An 18,380-nucleotide genomic window follows, 5' to 3' on the forward strand; every position below is an offset into this window, starting at 1 on the left:
GTTCTATACATCAGTGTCTCTTTTGCTGTCTCGTATACAGGGTTATTGTTACCATCTTTCTAAATTCCATATATATGTGTTAATATACTATATTGGTGTTTTTCTTTCTGGCTTACTTCACTCTTCCAGTTTCAGTTTCATCCACCTCATTAGAACTGAATGTATTCTTTTTAATGGCTGAGTAATACTCCATTGTGTATGTGTACCATAGCTTTCTTATCCATTCATCTGCTGATGGACATCTAGGTTGCTTCCATGTCCTGCCTATTATAAACAGTGCTGCGATGAACATAGGGGTACACGTGTCTCTTTCAATTCTGGTTTCCTCAGTGTGAAATAGAACTGCCTTATGAGGCAGCAATCAACTATACTTAAATTTTAAAAAGTGATGTTGCTATAGTTTTAACTCCGAATCTTCTCCAATTTATACAATTATATAAGTCATTCCTGAACTTTGACATCTAATTGTCAGTAACATCATTTGCACCATACTTCACAGCCCATAATTGCCTATCAGAGGGTCCCCATACCTCAACCTGTAAATTCTCCTTCCAGGTGATTGAAGGGTTAGTAAAAAATAAAAGATGGGAGGATGGGTCCTAATGTTGGCCTCTAAGTACTGAAGCTTAGTGCATTTTTCAAAAGTCAATTTTTTAATGAAAACATTTTGTGTTTTGGTCGTGCTGGGTCTTTGTTGCTGTTCACCAGCTTTCTCTAGTTTCGGCCAGTGGGAGCCACCCTTGGTTGCGGTGCGTGGGCTTCTCATTGTGGCGGCTTCTCTTGCCGTGGAGCACAGGCTCTAGAGCATGTAACCTCAGTGGTCGTGGCACAGGGACTCAGTTGCTGTGGTACACGGGGCTTGGTGGCTCCATAGTATATGTGGGCTCTTCCCAGACCAAAGACTGAACCCGTGCCCCCTGCACTGGCAGGTGGATTCTCTACCACAGGACCACCAGAGAAGTCCAGCTTTGTGCACTTTAAAGTGCGTGTGTTTGCATTTCGAGACTGCCTGAAAGAGTTTTGGCAGATCCAATCCCTGACCTCTGGCCACTTCTCCTCTGGGTGCAGATGGAGAGCAGGTGCTGTGACTTCAGAACAGAGGGAACCAATTATAGTTTTTTTTCCCCCCTCCTTCTTCTTCTTCAAGGAGACTCACTTTTAATTTCCTATGTGATTATCCTGCTTATTGCTAAACATAAGCTGATGGCTGGTTCTTCTTTGATTTCTCCTGTCAACAAGTCACCTTCCCCACCTCTTTTCATTTTCATTGTTTTGTATTTAGCCCCAGATGGTTGAGAAAATATGCAATGTGTACAACCACGCAAGCCTCACCACTTGTTTTGGGTTGATGTCAGGCATTGGGGCACCATCTTTTTGGCCGCTTGGGAGATGAGAGAGGCTGGAGCATTAACGGGCTCAATACTAATCTCCAACTTCGGGGGAGACAGAAGACCCTATGTTTAACAGTTTGAGTTGAAGCATCCTAGGAAGGCCTCTTGGAGAAGGCAATGGCACCTCACTCCTGTACTCTTGCCTGGAAAGTCCCATGGGTGGAGGAGCCTGTTGGGCTGCAGTCCATGGGGTCGCTAAGAGTCGGACACGACTGAGCAACTTCACTTTCACTTTTCACTTTCATGCATTGGAGAAGGAAATGGCAACCCATTCCTGTGTTCTTGCCTAGAGAATCCCAGGGATGGGGGAGCCTGGTGGGCTGCCGTCTCTGGGGTCGCACAGAGTCGGACATGACTGAAGCGACTTAGCAGCAGCAGCAGCAGGAAGGCCTCTGCTCCTCCCCATACCAGTTTTGCATATTCTGTTGCAGTGACTGAGATTCCCATTCATTCATTCAACAAATATATATTGAACATCTGCAGTTTGTCATATCTGTGGTTGGCTTAGGGATTCAGTGGTGAATAAAAGAAGCCATGGCCCCTGATCTCAAGCACCCTGCCTCCTTTTTTTTTTGACATGCTATTCAGCATGCAGTATCTTAGTTCCCGGAACAGGGATCAAACCCGTGCCCCGCATAGGAGCATGGAGTCTTAACCACTGGACCGCCAGGAAAGTCCCCCAGTCTGCCTCCTTTTTAATTGCAAAATCTTATTGAGAGGTTGCCTGTACCCCACTTTCATGACTTGATTAGTTTAATGGCTTTTGGGCTGTTGCAGAATTTCTGCAGCAGAGCAGAACCTGGGCTGGGCTGGGCTGGGGGCCTGGCAGGTTGTAATGATGCGCTTAAGGACATGAAATCTGCAACACATGGATGAAGGGCTGGGCAACTAGGAGGGAGCATGAGGGTGCAAGGCCCCTGGCAGGGCATGGGGTACCATAGTTGAGAAAACTGAAGCAGAAAGGACCTTTGAGATAATTGAATTGATCTCTTTCATTTTCATCTTGAGGACAACTGGGCTAAGGGCAGGTCCTGCCGGTCATGAGTGTGACCCCCTTCTCTACCCTGAGTACTCTGGTATCACATATTAAAGTCCCTTTCCAGCTCATGTAGCTGGCATCTTTCTTTGTTCACAGACCTCAATTATGTACAGCCGGGCTGCTGGGAGAGCTGTGAGCAGAAAGGTCAGCCATGTGGTGCCCCCGGTTAGTTTTGACTCAATGGCCCGGCCGCTCCATCCACTGGTCCCTGACTGTGGGCTCTGAATGAGCAGCCTGTGGGCTTCTCCCTGGGCTCCAGCTGCCTGGGTCACTGTGCTTCCTGGCACTTAGTGACATGTGTGTGCATGCTCAGTCGTGTCTGACTCTGCGACCCCATGAACTGTAGCCCACGAGGCTCCCCTGTCCATGGAATTCTCCAGGCAAGAATACTTGAGTGGGTTGCCATTTCCCTTTTCCAGGGTATCTTCCAAACCTGGGGATTGAACCTGGGTCTCTTGCATTTCCTGCAGTGGCAGATGGGTTCTTTACCACTGTGCCACCTAGGAAGCAGAGATCACTCAAATCTTGGGTACAAAGGTGGCTCCAGCTGCCAATGGGAGCAATTTGACCTTGGACTTGGCCCAGCACCTCCTTGGAGCCTGGTCTGGAGGAAGGACTGGGTGCCTCCCGGAGCACAGTGGGCCATTTTCAGGGTTCACTCTCCTGTTGCAGCCAAACCCTTCTGCTGATTCCTCCCATCTCGTGCTCTGAGCTGAGGGCCTAAAGGGCTTGTCCAGCCCTTTGCTACTTCCTCAAACCCACTGCCCTAGTTCTGTCTGCCATCTGTTTTGTGTTCTGTTTTGTCATCTGTGCTGGTAATAGTTGGAGAAAGAAGTTCTCTGAATATCACCTAGAAAGGGGCTTCCTGTTGGAGCGTATTGGCTTTCTAGGGCTGCCGTAACAAAGCATCACAAAGAGGGCTTGCAACAACAAACGGATTCTCTCACGGTCAAGGTGTTGGCGGGACCCCACTTCTTTGAAGAGCTAGGCAGAATCTATCCCAGATTCTGTCCCTAATCTGCTTTAGGCTCTGGTGATGCAGGTGATCCTTGACCTGCAGCTACAGCCCTTCAACCTCTGCCTCCCTCATCACTTGACTATCTTTTCCTCTTTGGCCTGTGTTTCCCTTCCTCTTCTTATAAGGACACCAATCGTATTGGATTATGGAATAGGGTCACCCGACTCCAGCATGACTTCATCTCCACCAGTGGCCCATGTAACAACCCTATTTCCAAATAAGGTCCCATTCTGAGGTGTGAAAGTGTTACTCGCTCAGTCATGTCCGACTCTTTGTGATCCCATGGACTGTAGCCCGTCAGGCTCCTCTGTCCCTGAGATTCTCCAGGCAAGAATACTGGAGTGGTAGCCATTCCCTTCTCCAGGGAATTTTCCTGACGCAGGGATTGAACCCAGGTCTCCTGTGTTGCAGACAGATTCTTTACCGTCTGAGTCACCAGGGAAGCCCATTCTGAGGTATAGCTTCAACATATCTTTTGGGGGGACATAGATTAATCTATGACCCATAACAGGCGGAGCTCACGAAATGGATGGAGGGAATGTGGGTGGATGTTTTGCCCTCAGGTGTATGTATCTCTGCATTATCTGCACCCTGCGGCCAATGATCACCAAGATGTGGCCGGGGGGGTGGGGGGTGGTAGCCAGGATTTTGTAGGGATTGAGGCCCATGCTGCTTGAGGCTGTCTTTTTTTTTTTTTTTTTAAGTTTTATTGTCGTCCATCGGTTTATAATGTGTTAATTTCCACTGTGCAGCAAAGTGATTCAGTTACGCATATACACACTCTTCTACATACTTTTCCACTATGGTTTATCACCGGATATTGAATATAGCTCAGTGTTGTATACAGTGGCACCTTGTTGCTTATCCATCCCATATATAACAGTTTGTATCTGCTCATCCCAAACTCCCAATCCTTCCCTCCCCATGGGGGCTCTCTCTAAGAAAAAGAATACACAGTTATGAATACAAAAATAGGTATAAAGTTGTACCTGTACCTATATCTATCTATAGTTTATTATATTTTATGACGTTTTGACATCTTCCAAAACCTTTCTGGCTGAGGAGAGACTGCCATTCCTGGGGGCTAGCCAGTTCTTAGAGAGCAGGCCTTTGATATGTGAACTCACCAATGCAGACTTCGACCTTCTCTGCCTGGCCCTTGTATCCCAGAGGCGATATTTCTCTGCCTTAATCATTCAGGTAGGTAGGGACAGACCTATGGCCCAAACCTGCTAGAATTACTTAAACTTGCCAATCCTGAGCCGCTCACCATTCCCTGCCTCTCCTTTCCCATGGAAACTTCAGTAAAGGCCGTGGTATGAGCACTCCCTCATTCCTGTCTTCTGAGCCTGGTGCTTCCCCATGTGGCCCTGCATGTGAACCCTGCCTCCTGTCCCTAGGACACAGGAGAACAATAAACTGTTTTCCCGAGCCTCTTTTCTGTCTCATCTTGTGGCCACACCTGGCTGACAGTTTCATAAAAAGAATACGAGAGTGAATGTTTATTTAGAATAAGAGAATAAATTATAATAAAACAAAAACTAAAAAAGTTGAGAAATACCATAAGCATCACAAAATCCAGAATAATAATATGGACACTGTTGCCCTGTGTGGATGTCCTTTACCAGGTGAGGATGGGAGATGGTGGGATGGCTAGCCTAGGGGTATTCAGAGGAGGCCTGTTGTTGTTCAGTTGCTCAGTTATGGCCAACTCTTTGCGACCCCACTGACTGCAACATGCTACCAGGCTTCCCTAGCCTTCACCATGTCCTGGGGCTTGCTCAAACTCATGTGCCTTGAGTTGGTGATGCCTTGGACTCATTGCGGCCTGGGGGCAGTGGTTATTCATGGAAAGTGAAAGTGTTAGTCATTCAGTTGTGACTAACACTCTTTGCAACCCCATGGAATATAGCCCACCGGGCTTCTCTGTCCATGAGATTTCCCAGGCAAGGATACTGGAGTGGGTTGCCATTTCCTTCTCCAAGGGATCTTCCTGACCCAGGGCTTGAACTTGAGTTTCCTGCATTGCAGGCAAATTCTTTACAGGAAAGCCCAAAAGCTACGGCAAACCTAGCATGTGTGCTAAGTCACTTTAGTTGTGTCTGACTCTCTGTGACTCTATGGACGGTAGCCCACTAGGCTCTTCTGTCCATGGAATTTCCCAGGCAAGGATACTGGAGTGGGTTTCCATGCCCTCCTCCAGGGGATCTTTTCAACCCAGGGATAGAACCTGTATCTCTTACGTCTCCTGCATTGCCGGCAGGTTCTTCACCACTAGCGCCATCTGGGAAGCATCTCAATATTTTATCTGGTATGGCTGCATTGCTATATATGGGCCACATCTTCCTGCTGGATATACGGATAGCTCCTCCTTGCTCCCACGCTGGCCTCCCCTCAGCCCAAAGGTAGGTCAGTGGAAGGCTTGGTGGTACTGGCCATGGCTACAGGTTATGGAGAGGGAGCTCACCTGGGATGGCTTTCTGGCATTTTCTATTCTAGGGAGAGGCAGTCTGCAGCAGACTATATGAGAAAACTACATTTATCCAGGAAATCAAAAGAACTGAACTATAATTCAAACATTATGAAGGGAGGCATGCAGGTCTTTAAAAGTCAGAGAGAGTTGGGACTTGATGATTTAGAAGGGAATCCAGGGACAGCTGTTTCCCAAACACGATATTAGCCCACCTGCCTGGCAGCGAGTAGGGGCAGTTGAAAAGGGGAAAGGTGAGGAGGGAAATTGCAGATTCAGCTTAGACTCATCCAGTGTGAGAGCTGGAAGGGAGTCTGATGGAGAAACAGAGGCCCAGAAAGGCAAAGTGACTTGCTGAATGTCATATGACTTCCTGTTTTGACTCAGGCTTTTAATAGGAATTCTCACTAAGGTAGCTTTGGGCAATCCTTAAGGCAGGCTACAATAGCACTAGGCTTGGAGTCTTTTCTCATGTTCCTTTGTCAAGAACTTGGATACATGGTCACACCTAAGTGTAGAGGAGCCTGGGAAATGTGGTCGAAACCAGGTCATGGTATGCTGGGCTATACTACTAATACTCTGGAGGAGGGGAAAGGGATTTTGACTGACAGCTGGCATTCTCTGTCATGAGCTAGAAGAAGGTATGTGCAAAAAAAACCGGCAAGGTTGTGATTGCTATTAAGCTCTTCTAGGTTTGATTTGATTCAGTATCAACTTAATGGTGACGCACTTTAGAAAGCTCAAAAAAACACATTGGGGCAAGAAAGGGGAAGAGTGAACTGTGTGTTTATTAAGCACCAACTATGTGCTACCAGCCCTGTGCTATCAATTGAGGGGATATCTAAGGAAAAGATGTTATCCCCATCCTCATGGGCCCTTACAGTGTTATAGTTTGCAAAACACACTTGGAAAATAAAGGACATCCAAACCATTTGTTGCAGACCAGGAATGCAACAGAAATCCTGGGCCAGACCTCATTTTGGCCCATCCAGGCATCTGAGCACTACCAGGCTGGCTCTATGCTGAGCTCTAGGGCTAAGAGAAGTCATGAGTTCTGCCTTCTGGGGACATATAGTCTCATAGAGGAGGGTCACCCAGGAGTGTGACAAGCTATAAAACACAGTGGAGAGACTTCGGTGTCACCAGAGAGACCCAGATGGCATCACAACTGGATTGGGGATGGTGGCTGCAATCAGGGAAGGCTTCCTAGGGGAGGTGATATTTGCTCATGTCATTGGAAGAATGATCCAACTGGTTGTGAGGAGGTGAGGCTGAGGCATCCTGTGGGGAGAGAAGACAAGAGCAGAGTTGGGATGGTGGGAGAGCACTGAGAGGATGGGGCATAGGAAGGAAATGTTGGTTTAGCTGTAGGACAGGCAGGATGTCTGGAAAGTGAGGGCTTTGCCTCTCCCTGTGGAAGCAAAGAGGACCAGCTCCTTTCTCCCTGGATGGTGGTGATGAGGCTGCAGAAGGAGACCAGGCTCTGTTGGTTGGACACTCCCACCTAGGACTGGGAGTGTGGAGGTTGACATGAGGAGGTGGAGACGCTGAGGGCTGGTTCATGGGGGCTGCAGGGATGTTGGATGAAGGCAGCAGGGGTGGTGTCAGCAGTGGCATCCTGGTTGGACCACCCCCTGGTCCACGTGAGTTTATTTCTGCCCTTTGCTGGCTGACCTCCTAGTTTCCCATCGATTCTGTGAGTGCCCCAGTGTCCTCAGGAAACAAGGTCTTTCTGCCTTAAGTCAGACACAGTCACTTTCTGCTGTTGGCAACCCAGAACCCTGATGCAGAATGGTCGGCTGGAGCCATGGTCAGACATGGGGCCTTTAATGCCAGGGTGAGAAGGAGTATGGACAATGGGGAGCCATGGGAGGTGCATGAGTGAAGTAGTGCCTTGATTGACAGATCCAGGAAGAGTCAGTAGTAGACTGGAACAGGGAGGAACAAAACTTCAAGGGCACAGAGGAGACACTGTGAGAAAGTATCAGTGGAGTAGAATTGGTCAGATTGACAGGTTTTTGCAACTGGCTGGATATGGCAGGCCAGTGGGGAGAACTTTCCAAAGAGACTCCACATCTATTTCCTCTCGATGGTCTTCTCAATAACCATCTCATCTGTTTCAATTTATGGTTGTGGAGGGAAGGTTGTAGATGGAGGGGGGCCAGCCTAGCTCTCCAGCCTCATCTGGGAGGTGGACCCCCCCCTTGGAGCTGTCCTCTGCATGTAAGCAGACAGAAGGCTTAGGAAAGATTAGCTTTTAAGGGGAGGGGAAGAAAGTGACCTTTAATTCCTCTTTAATAACATATGTCAGTAGGTAACGTTTTCAATATGTCACTGTGTCTGCAGCTCCGGTCAGCGGGTCACTATCATTTCTGAGCAATAAACAAAAGACTGCTTTTAATTACTTCTGTGGAATTGCCTGACCCATGCATGATTAAATATTCATTATGTGGAAAGAGGCATTTTCTTTGTATATAGATCTATATTAAATTTAGCTGGCAACCCGCTGACAGAATGGTACTAATAAATTTCTTGTAACAGGTCGCAGCTTGTCCTGGTTTCCCCAGCTCTTCTCTCTCCATCCCTCTCTCCAGATCCCTGCTTCTGTCTTGGTCCAGCTATCTCTACATCACTTAGAAAAACTGTGGTGAAATTCATACAACTTACATTTAAACATTTTAATGTGTGCAATTTAGTGGCATTTAGTGCCTTCACGCCTTCACCATGCTGTGTAACCCCAGCTTCTCTCTAGTTTCAAAAATTTTCACCCCCCCTCAGTAGAACACCCCATGCCCATTAAGTAATCATGCCCTGTTCCTTCCTTCTCCTATCTCCTGTTGATCACTAATCCACTAAATCTGTCTCTACAGATTTGCCTATTCTGGATATTTTCCATAAAAGGAATCATATAACTTGGGAACTTTTGTGTCTGGCTTCTTTCACTCATGTTTTTGAGGTTCATCCAAATTTTAGCACATGTGAGTTACTGCATTTCTCTTTATAGCTGAATAATATTCCACTGTATGGATGTACCACAATTTGTTTAAATTCATCTATTGATGCATACTTTGGTCATTTCCACTTTTGGGTTATTATGAATAATGCTGCTGTGAACATTCATGTACAGGTTATATGTGGACATATGTTTTCATTTTTTTTGGGTACACAAGAGTGGAATTGCTAGGTCACATATTAATTCTATGTTTAACTTTATAAGGAAATTCCGTTCTGTTTTCCGCAGTAGCTGGGCCATTCTGTAACCCTAGCCCCCTGTGTAAGCGATGTTGTGAGGGTTTCTATTTCTCCACATCCTAACTAACTAAAAAATACTCATTTAAAAAAATTCTAGTAGTGGGTTTGACTTGGTATTTCATTGAGGTTTTGATTTGCATTTTCTGAATGACCAGTGATGTTAAAAATCTTTTCATGTGCTTGTTGGCCATTTGTATATCTTTTTTGGAAACATGCCTATTCCAATATCTTGCCCTTTTATTTTGTAATGGTTTTCACATTTAAAAATTATTTATTTCTATTCATTTGGCTGTGCCAGGTCTTAGTTGCAGCGTGCAGGATCTTAGTTTTGGCATGTGGATCTAGTTCCCTGGTGAGAGATAGAACCCAGGCCTCCAGAATTGGGAGCATGGAGTCCTAGCCACTGGACTACTGGGTGAGTCCCTTTTGCTCTTTTATTAATTGGGCTGCTTATCTTGTTGTCTTTGTGTCAAAGTGTTCTTTATACATTCTGGATATTTATCAAGCACATGATTTACAAATATTTTCTCCCATTCTATGGGTTGTCTCTTCACATTTTGATAATGCCTTTATGCACAAATTTTTTAAATTTTGTGAGTCCAATTTACCCATCTTTTACTTTGCTATCCATGCTTTTAGTGTCAAGTCTAAAATTTGTTGCCAAATCCAATTCCATAAAGATTTACCCCTATGTTTTCTTCTAATTGTTTTTTTTATAAAGTTTTGACTCTAATATTGAAGTTGTCCATCCATTTGAGTTAATTTCTGAATACAGAGTGAGGTGGAAAGCCCCTGGTGGTTCAGCAGTAAAGAATCCTCCTGCTAATGCAGGAGACGTGGGTTTGATCCCTGGGTGGGGAAGAACCCCCTGGAAAAGGAAATGGTAACCCACTCCAGTATTCTTGCCTGGGAAATCCCATGGACAGAGGAGCCTGGCGGGCTACATGGGATTGCACAGAGTGTGACACAACTTAGCAACTAAACAACAGCAATAAAAATGGTGAGCTAAGGGTCTAACTCCATCCTTTTGCATATGAATATCCAGTTGTCCTGGCACCTTTTGTTGAAGAGACTACTCTTTCCCCCACTGAATGTGCTTGGCACACTTGTCAGACATTCTGTCAATAATAATCTCTTTGTGTTTCTTTATCTCCCTGTCTCTCTCACAGGATCTCTCTGTTTCCACTGTTCTCTTATCTTGTAGACATATGTCTACTTACCTACATTCCTTACCTGTTGTCTTCCTATTCTAGCATTATAAATGGAAGGGAAGTGATGGAATTGGGGTGTGCCTTGAGGAATGTGATCAGCCAAATGAAGAGATGCCGTGTAAGGAGGGGGCCTGCCATTTCTTACCAGCCAAGTGCTCTGGCACAGAGAGGAGGAGCAGCCTCAGGGCTGGAGTGGGACAGGAGGGTAGGCTTGGTCTTTTCTTTTAAAACTGGATCAGGACTACCGTGTATATATGTGTATTATTTCATTACATTCTGAATCTACCTCTTGATTTACCATTTCTTTTATACGCTATGGAAAATTAACTGTATTAAATCAATAGATGGTTTGAGTTTCTTAATTTTTTCCTTTCCTCCTTCATTCTCTCTTGTTCCCCTTGCCTATAACAACCTATTATTCAGGTATGGCCATACAGACAGAATGAAAACCACAATTACAGAAAACTAATCAAACTGATCACATGGATAAGAGCCTTGTCTAACTCAATGAAACTATGAGCCATGCCTTGTAGGGCCACAAAAGACAGGTGGATCATGGTGGAGAGTTCTGACAAAATGTGGCCCACTGGAGAAGGGAGTGGCAAACCACTTCAGTATTCTTGCCTTGAGAATCCGTGAACAGTATGAAAAGGCAGAAAGATATGACACTGAAAGATGAACTCCCCAGGTCGGTAGGTGGCCAATATGCTACTGGAGAACAGTGGAGAAATAGCTCCAGAAAGAATGAAGAGACAGAGCCTAAGTGAAAACAACACCCAGTTGTGGATGTGACTGGTGATGGAAGTAAAGTCCGATGCTGTGAAGAACAATATTGCATAGGAACCTGGAATGTTAGGTCCATGAATTAAGTTAAATTGAAAGTGGTCAAACAGGAGATAGAAAGAGTGAATATCGGCATTTTAGGAATCAGTGAATGAAAATGGACTGGAATGGGTGTATTTAACTCAGATGACCATGATATCTACTACTGTGGGTAACAATCCCTTAGAAGAAATGGAGTAGCCCTCATAGTCAACAAGAGTCCGAAATGCAGTACTTGGGTGCAATCTCAAAAATGACAGAATGACCTGTTTGTTTCCAAGGCAAACCATTCAGTATCACAGTAATCCAAGTCTATGCCCTGACCAGTAATGCCAAAGGGGCTGAAGTTGAATGGTTCTATGAAGACCTACAAGACATTCTAGAACTAACACCCCCAAGAGATGTCCTTTTCATCATAGGGGACTGGAATGCAAAAGTAGGAAGTCAAGAGATACCTGGAGTAAAAGGCAAATTTGGCCTTGGAGTACAAAATGAAGCAGGGCAAAGGATAATAGGTTTGTTAGGTCAGCAGCCGGAGAAGGCAATGGCACCCCACTCCAGTACTCTTGCCTGGAAAATCCCATGGACGGAGGGGCCTGGTAGGCTGCAGTCCATGGGGTCGCTAGGAGTCAGACACGACTAAGCGACTTCATTTCACTTTTCACTTTCATGCATTGGAGAAGGAAATGGCAACCCACTCCAGTGTTCTTGCCTGGAGAATCCCAGGGACGGGGAGCCTGGTGGGCTGCCGTCTATGGGGTCGCACAGAGTCGGATACAACTGAAGCGACTTAGCAGCAGCAGCAAAAGATAATAGAGTTTTGCCAAGAGAACACACTGGTCACAGCAAACATCCTCTTCCTATACATGGACATCACCAGATGGTCGATACCGAAATCAGATTGATTATATTCTTGGCAGCCAAAGATGGAGAAGCTCTAAATGGTCAGCAAAAACAAGACCAGGAGCAGACTGTGGCTCAGATCATGAACTCCTTATTGCAAAATTCAGACTTAAATTGAAGAAAGGGGGAAAACCATTAGACCATTCAGGTATGACCCAAATCAAATCCCTTATAATTATACAGTGGAAGTGACAAACAGAGTCAAGGGATTAGATCTGATAGACAGAGTGCCGGAAGAACTATGGACGGAGGTTCATGACACTGTACAGGAGGCAGGGATCAAGACCATCCCCAAGAAAAAGAAATGCAAAAAGGCAAAATGGTTGTCTGAAGAGGCCTTACAAATACATGAGAAAAGAAGAGAAGCTAATGGCAAAGGAGAAAAGGAAAGATATACCAATCTGAATGCAGAAAGTTTAAAAAATGACAAGGAGAAGTAAGAAAGCCTTCCTCAGTGGTCACTGAAAAGAAAAGAGGAAAACTATAGAATGGGAAAGACTAGAGATCTCTTCAAGAAAATTAGATACCAAGGGAACTTTTCATGCAAAGATGGGTACAATAAAGGACAGAAATGGTATGGACCTAACAGAAGCAGAAGATATTAAGAGGAGGTGACAAGGATACACAGAAGAACTGTACAAAAAAGATCTTCATGACCCAGATAACCACGATGGCATGATCACTCACCTAGATTCAGACATCCTGGAGGGCGAAGTCAAGTGGGCCTTAGGAAGCATCACTATGAACAAAGCTAGTGGAGGTGATGGAATTTCAGTTGAGCTATTTCAAATCCTAAAAGATGATACTGTGAAAGTGCTATACTCAGTATGCCAGCAAATTTGGAAAACTCAGTGGACACAGGACTGGAAATGGTCAGTTTTCATTCCAATCTCAAAGAAAGGCAATGCTGAAGAATGTTCAAACTACCGCACAATTGCACTCTTCTCACCCGCTAGCAAAGTAATACTCAAAATTCTCCAAGCCAGGCTTCAATAGCATGTGAACCATGAACTTCCAGATATTCAAGTTGGATTTAGAAAAGGCAGAGAAACCAGGGATCAAATTGCCAACATCCATTGGATCATCAAAAAAGCAAGAAAGTTCCAGAAAAGCATCTATTTCTCTTTATTGACTATGCCAAAGCCTTTGACTGTGTGGATCACAACAAAGTGGAAAATTGTTAAGGAGATGGGAATACCAGACCACCTTACCTGCCTCCTGAGAAATCTGTATGCCGGTCAAGAAGCAACATTTAGAACTGGACATGGAACAACAGACTGGTTCCAAATTGGGAAAGGAGTACCTCAAGACTGTATATTGTCATCCTGCTTATTTAACTTATATGCAGAGTACCTCATACAAAATGCTGGGCTGGATGAAGCACAAGCTGGAATCAAGATTGCCAGGAGAAATGTCAATAACCTCAGATACACAGATGACACCTGCCTTATGGTAGAAAGTGAAGAAGAACTAAAGAGCTTCTTGATGAAAGTGAAAGAAGAGAGTGAAAAAGTTGGCTTAAAACTCAACATTCAAAAAGTATGATCATGGCATCTAGTCCCATCAGTTCAGTTCAGTTCAGTTCAGTTCAGTCGCTCAGTCGTGTCCGACTCTTTGCGACCCCATGAATTGCAGCATGCCAGGCCTCCCTGTCCATCACCAACTCCCGGAGTTCACCCAAACTCACATCCATCGAGTCAGTGATGCCATCCAGCCATCTCATCCTCTGTTATCCCCTTCTCCTCCTGCCCCCAGTCCCTCCCAGCATCAGAGTCTTTTCCAATGGGTCAACTATCCCAGGAATGGTCTCCTTTAGAATGGACTGGTTGGATCTCCTTGCAGTCCAAGGGACTCTCAAGAGTCTTCTCCAACACCACAGTCCAAAAGCATCAATTCTTCAGTGCTCAGCTTTCTTCACAGTCAAACTCTCACATCCATACATGACCACTGGAAAACCCATAGCCTTGACTAGACGGACCTTTGTTGGCAAAGTAATGTCTCTGCTTTTGAATATGCTATCTAGGTTGGTCATAACTTTCCTTCCAAGGAGTAAGCGTCTTTTAATTTCATGGCTATCATCATCATCTGCAGTGATTTTTGAGCCCCCAAAAATAAAGTCTGACACTGTTTCCACTGTTTCCCCATCTATTTCCCATGAAGTGATGGGACCAGATGCCATGATCTTTGTTTTCTGAATGTTGAGCTTTAAGCCAACTTTTCACTCTCCTCTTTCACTTTCATCAAGAGGCTTTTTAATTCCTCTTCCCTTTCTGCCATAAGAGTGGTGTCATCTGCATATCTGAGGTTATTGACATTTCTCCTGGCAATCTTGATCCAGCTTGTGCTTCCTCCAGCCCAGCGTTTCTCATGATGTACTCTGCATAGAAGTTCAATAAGCAGAGTGACTATATACAGCCTTGACGTACTCATTTTCCTATTTGGAACCAGTTTATGGTTCCATGTCCAGTTCTAACTGTTGCTTCCTGACCTGCGTATAGGTTTCTCAAGAGGCAGGTCAGGTGGTCTGGTATTCCCATCTAGTCCCATCACTTCATGGCAAATAGAGAGGGAAACAGTGGAAACAGTAAGGGACTTTATTTTCTTGGGCTCCAAAATCACTGCAGATGGTGACTGTAGCCATGAAATTAAAAGACACTTGCTCCTTGGAAGAAAAGCTATGACCAACCCTGACAGCATATTAAAAAGCAGAGATGTTACTTTGCTAACAAAAGTCCATCTAGTCAAAGCTATGGTTTTTCCAGTAGTCGTGAACGGATGTGAGGGTTGGACTATAAAGAAAGCTGAGCACCAAAGAATTGACACTTATGAACTGTGGTGTTGGAGAAGACTCTTGAGAGTCCCTTGGACTGCATGGAGATCAAACCAGTCAATCCTAAAGGAAATCAGTCCTGAATATTTGTTGGAAGAACTGATGCTGAAGCTGAAGCTCCAATACTTTAGCCACCTGATGTGAAGAACTGGCACCTTAGAAAAGACCCTGATACTGGGAAAGACTGAAGGCAGGAGAAGGGATGACAGAGGATGATGTGGTTGGATGGCATCATCAACTCGATGGACATGAGTTTGAGCAAGCTCTGGGTGTTGGTGATGGACAGGGAAACCTGGTGTGCTGTAGTCCATGGGGTTGCAAAGAGTCAGACATGACTGAGTGACTGAACTGACACAGCATTTTGGGCAGCTGAGCTAGGATTCATTTTAATCCAGGTCAGGTATGCTGTTTACCAGTCTAGCTAGGGCAGGGGATACCACCTTTCTGGCATTTGGTTTCCTCATTTGTAAAATGAGTAATGGATATGAAAGTGCTTTACAAACTGCACAGCAAGGGGATCTTATAATAATCATTATAGTACACATAATTTATTGTTGTTTTAAAACCACAAAGATTGAATGAAGGAGTGACAAGTTGCTGAAAATTGTGGGGCATTTTCCTTCGGTGAGTGAGGACCCTGCAGAGCAGTGCTGTGGACAGGAACCTCACTGCCACCAGAGCCTGGCGACTCCACCCATACTCTCTCCATTTGCCCAACCTCTTACTTCCTTTATAGTTAAGAGGCCCTAAAGACCACTGAGTCTTAACTGCTTATCTGGCAGAGGAGGAAACTAAGGCCCAGTAGGGATTTGTCAGGGGGCCACAGCCATCAAGTGATGGAGCCCGCCTTCCCACTCAGAGATCTGACTCGGTCAGGAGGCCCCTCTGCCTCTTTAGACAGTTCCCTGGTGGTGGTGCTCAGCCTCAAGAAGCATTCTTTACGTTTTGGGAAGTTGGTATCTTCTAGGGTACAGAAAGGTGATAGGCTCTCTATGGGGCCAATAAGAACTCAAAGACGGACCCCTCCTCCAATTGTAGTTGGAAGAAAGTTACATTAGCAGGAGCATATTTTGGGCTCAGGGCATTTGTTTTTTAATAAAATATTCCAGACATACAAAACCATATACCCACCACCCTGCATGAGAAAGAAAGAGGGAAAAACAAATTCAGCAAAGTTACAGGATAAAAAATTAACATGCAAAAATCAGTTGCATTTCTATCCATTAACAATGAAAAATCTGAAAAGAAAATCAAGAAAGCCATTTATTTAAAATAGCAAAAAAACTGAAAGTGAAAGCATAAAAATTACTTAGGAATAACTTAGTTCAGTTCAGTTCAGTTGCTCAGTCGTGTCCGACTCTTTGCGACCCCATGAATCACAGCACGCCAGGCCTCCCTGTCCATCATCAACTCCCGGAGTCTCCGCATCCATTGAGTCGGTGATGCCATCCAGCCATCTCATCCTCTGTTATCCCCTTCTCCTTCTGTCCCCAATCCTTCCCAGCATTAGGGTCTTTTCCAATGAGTCAACTCTTCGCATCAGGTGGCCAAAGTATTGGAGTTTCAGCTTCAACATCAGTCCTTCCAATGAACACCCAGGACTGATCTCCTTTAGAATGGACTGGTTGGATCTCCTTGCAGTCCAAGGGACTCTCAAGAATCTTCTCCAACACCACAGTTCAAAAGCATCAATTCTTCGCCACTCAGCTTTCTTTATAGTCCAACTCTCACATGCATACGTGACCACTGGAAAAACCATAGCCTTGACTAGACGGACCTTTGTTGGCAAAGTAATGTCTCTGCTTTTCAATATGCTGTCAATGCTGGTCATAACTTTCCTTCCAAGGAGTAAGCGTCTTTTAATTTCATAGCTGCAATCATCATATGCAGTGATTTTGGAGCCCCCAAAAATAAAGTCTGACACTGTTTCCACTGTTTCCCCATCTATTTCCCATGAAGTGATGGGACCAGATGCCATGATCTTTGTTTTCTGAATGTTGAGCTTTAAGCCAACTTTTCACTCTCCTCTTTCACTTTCATTAAGAGGCTTTTGAGTTCCTCTTCACTTTCTGCCATAAGGGTGGTGTCATCTGCATATCTGAGGTTATTGACATTTCTCCCTGCAATCTTGATTCCAGCTTGTGCTTCTTCCAGCCCAGCGTTCTCATGATGTACTCTGCATAGAAGTTAAATAAGCAGGATGACAATATACAGCCTTGATGTACTCATTTTCCTATTTGGAACCAGTCTGTTGTTCCATGTCCAGTTCTAACTGTTGCTTCCTGACCTGCATATAGGTTTCTCAAGAGGCAGGTCAGGTGGTCTGGTATTCCCATCTCTTGAAGAATTTTCCACAGTTTATTGTGATCCACACAGTCAAAGGCTTTGGCATAGTCAATAAAGCAGAAATAGGTGTTTTTCTGGAACTCTCTTGCTTTTTCCATGATCCAGAGGATGTTGGCAATTTGATCTCTGGTTCCTCTGCCTTTTCTAAAACCAGCCTGAACATCTGGAAGTTCACAGTTCACATATTGCTGAAGCCTGGCTTGGAGAATTTTGAGCATTACTTTGCTAGTGTGTGAGATGAGTGCTATTGTGCAGTAGTTTGAGCATTCTTTGGCATTGCCTTTCTTTGGTATTGGAATGAAAACTGACTTTTCCAGTCCTGTGGCCACTGCTGAGTTGTCCAAATTTGCTGGCATATTGAGTGCAGCACTTTCACAGCATCATCTTTCAGGATTTGAAATAGCTCACCTGGGGTTCCATCTCATCCACTAGCTTTGTTCATAGTGATGCTTTCTAAGGCCCACTTGACTTCGTCCTCCAGGATGTCTGAATCTAGGTGAGTGATCACATCATCGTGATTATCTTGGTCGTGAAGCTCTTTTTTGTATAGTTCTGTGTATCCTTGTCACCTCCTCTTAATATCTTCTGCTTCTGTTAGGTCCATACCATTTCTGTCCTTTATCGAGCCCATCTTTGCATGAAACGTTCCCTTGGTGTCTCTAATTTTCTTGAAGAGATCTCTAGTCTTTCCCATTCTATAGTTCTATTTCTTTGCAGTGATCACTGAGGAAGGCTTTCTTACCTCTCCTTGTCATTTTTTGGACTTTCTGCATTCAGATTGGTATATCTTTCCTTTTCTCCTTTGCTTTTTGCTTCTCTTCTTTTCTCATCTATTTGTAAGGCCTCCTCAGACAGCCATTTTGCTTTTTTGCATTTCTTTTCCTTGGGGATGGTCTTGATCCCTGTCTCCTGTACAATGTCACAAACCTCCGTCCATAGTTCATCAGGCACTCGTCTATCAGATCTAGTCTCTTAAATCTATTTCTCACTTCCACTGTATAATCATAAGGGATTTGATTTAGGTCACACCTGAATAGTCGGTTTCCCCCCTTTCAATTTAAGCCTGAATTTTGCAATAAGGAGTTCATGATCTGAGCC

At 44.7% G+C, this 18,380-nt stretch overlaps 2 long non-coding RNA genes across 3 annotated transcripts in view; one reads left to right on the top strand and one right to left on the bottom strand.

Annotated features, from left to right (window-relative positions):
• LOC129620978 (uncharacterized) overlaps positions 1–18,380 on the top strand; it is a 103,386-nt gene that overhangs the window by 36,377 nt on the left and 48,629 nt on the right. The window contains exons 3-4 of one of the 2 annotated variants that reach the window (XR_008698966.1): positions 9,469–9,585; positions 10,424–10,728. This is a non-coding gene — a long non-coding RNA (uncharacterized LOC129620978). Of the gene's footprint in view, positions 1–9,468; positions 9,586–10,423; positions 10,729–18,380 lie in introns of those variants that run through there. The other variant, XR_008698967.1, reaches the window with a different exon arrangement.
• The window catches only part of LOC129620979 (uncharacterized), a 36,747-nt gene continuing 25,055 nt past the window's right edge, over positions 6,689–18,380 (bottom strand). The window contains exon 3 of the long non-coding RNA XR_008698968.1: positions 6,689–7,199. This is a non-coding gene — a long non-coding RNA (uncharacterized LOC129620979). The remainder of the gene's footprint in view (positions 7,200–18,380) is intronic.

This window comes from Bubalus kerabau, chromosome 10 (assembly GCF_029407905.1).
Source record: "Bubalus kerabau isolate K-KA32 ecotype Philippines breed swamp buffalo chromosome 10, PCC_UOA_SB_1v2, whole genome shotgun sequence".
NCBI classification, from domain to species: Eukaryota; Metazoa; Chordata; class Mammalia; order Artiodactyla; family Bovidae; genus Bubalus; species Bubalus kerabau.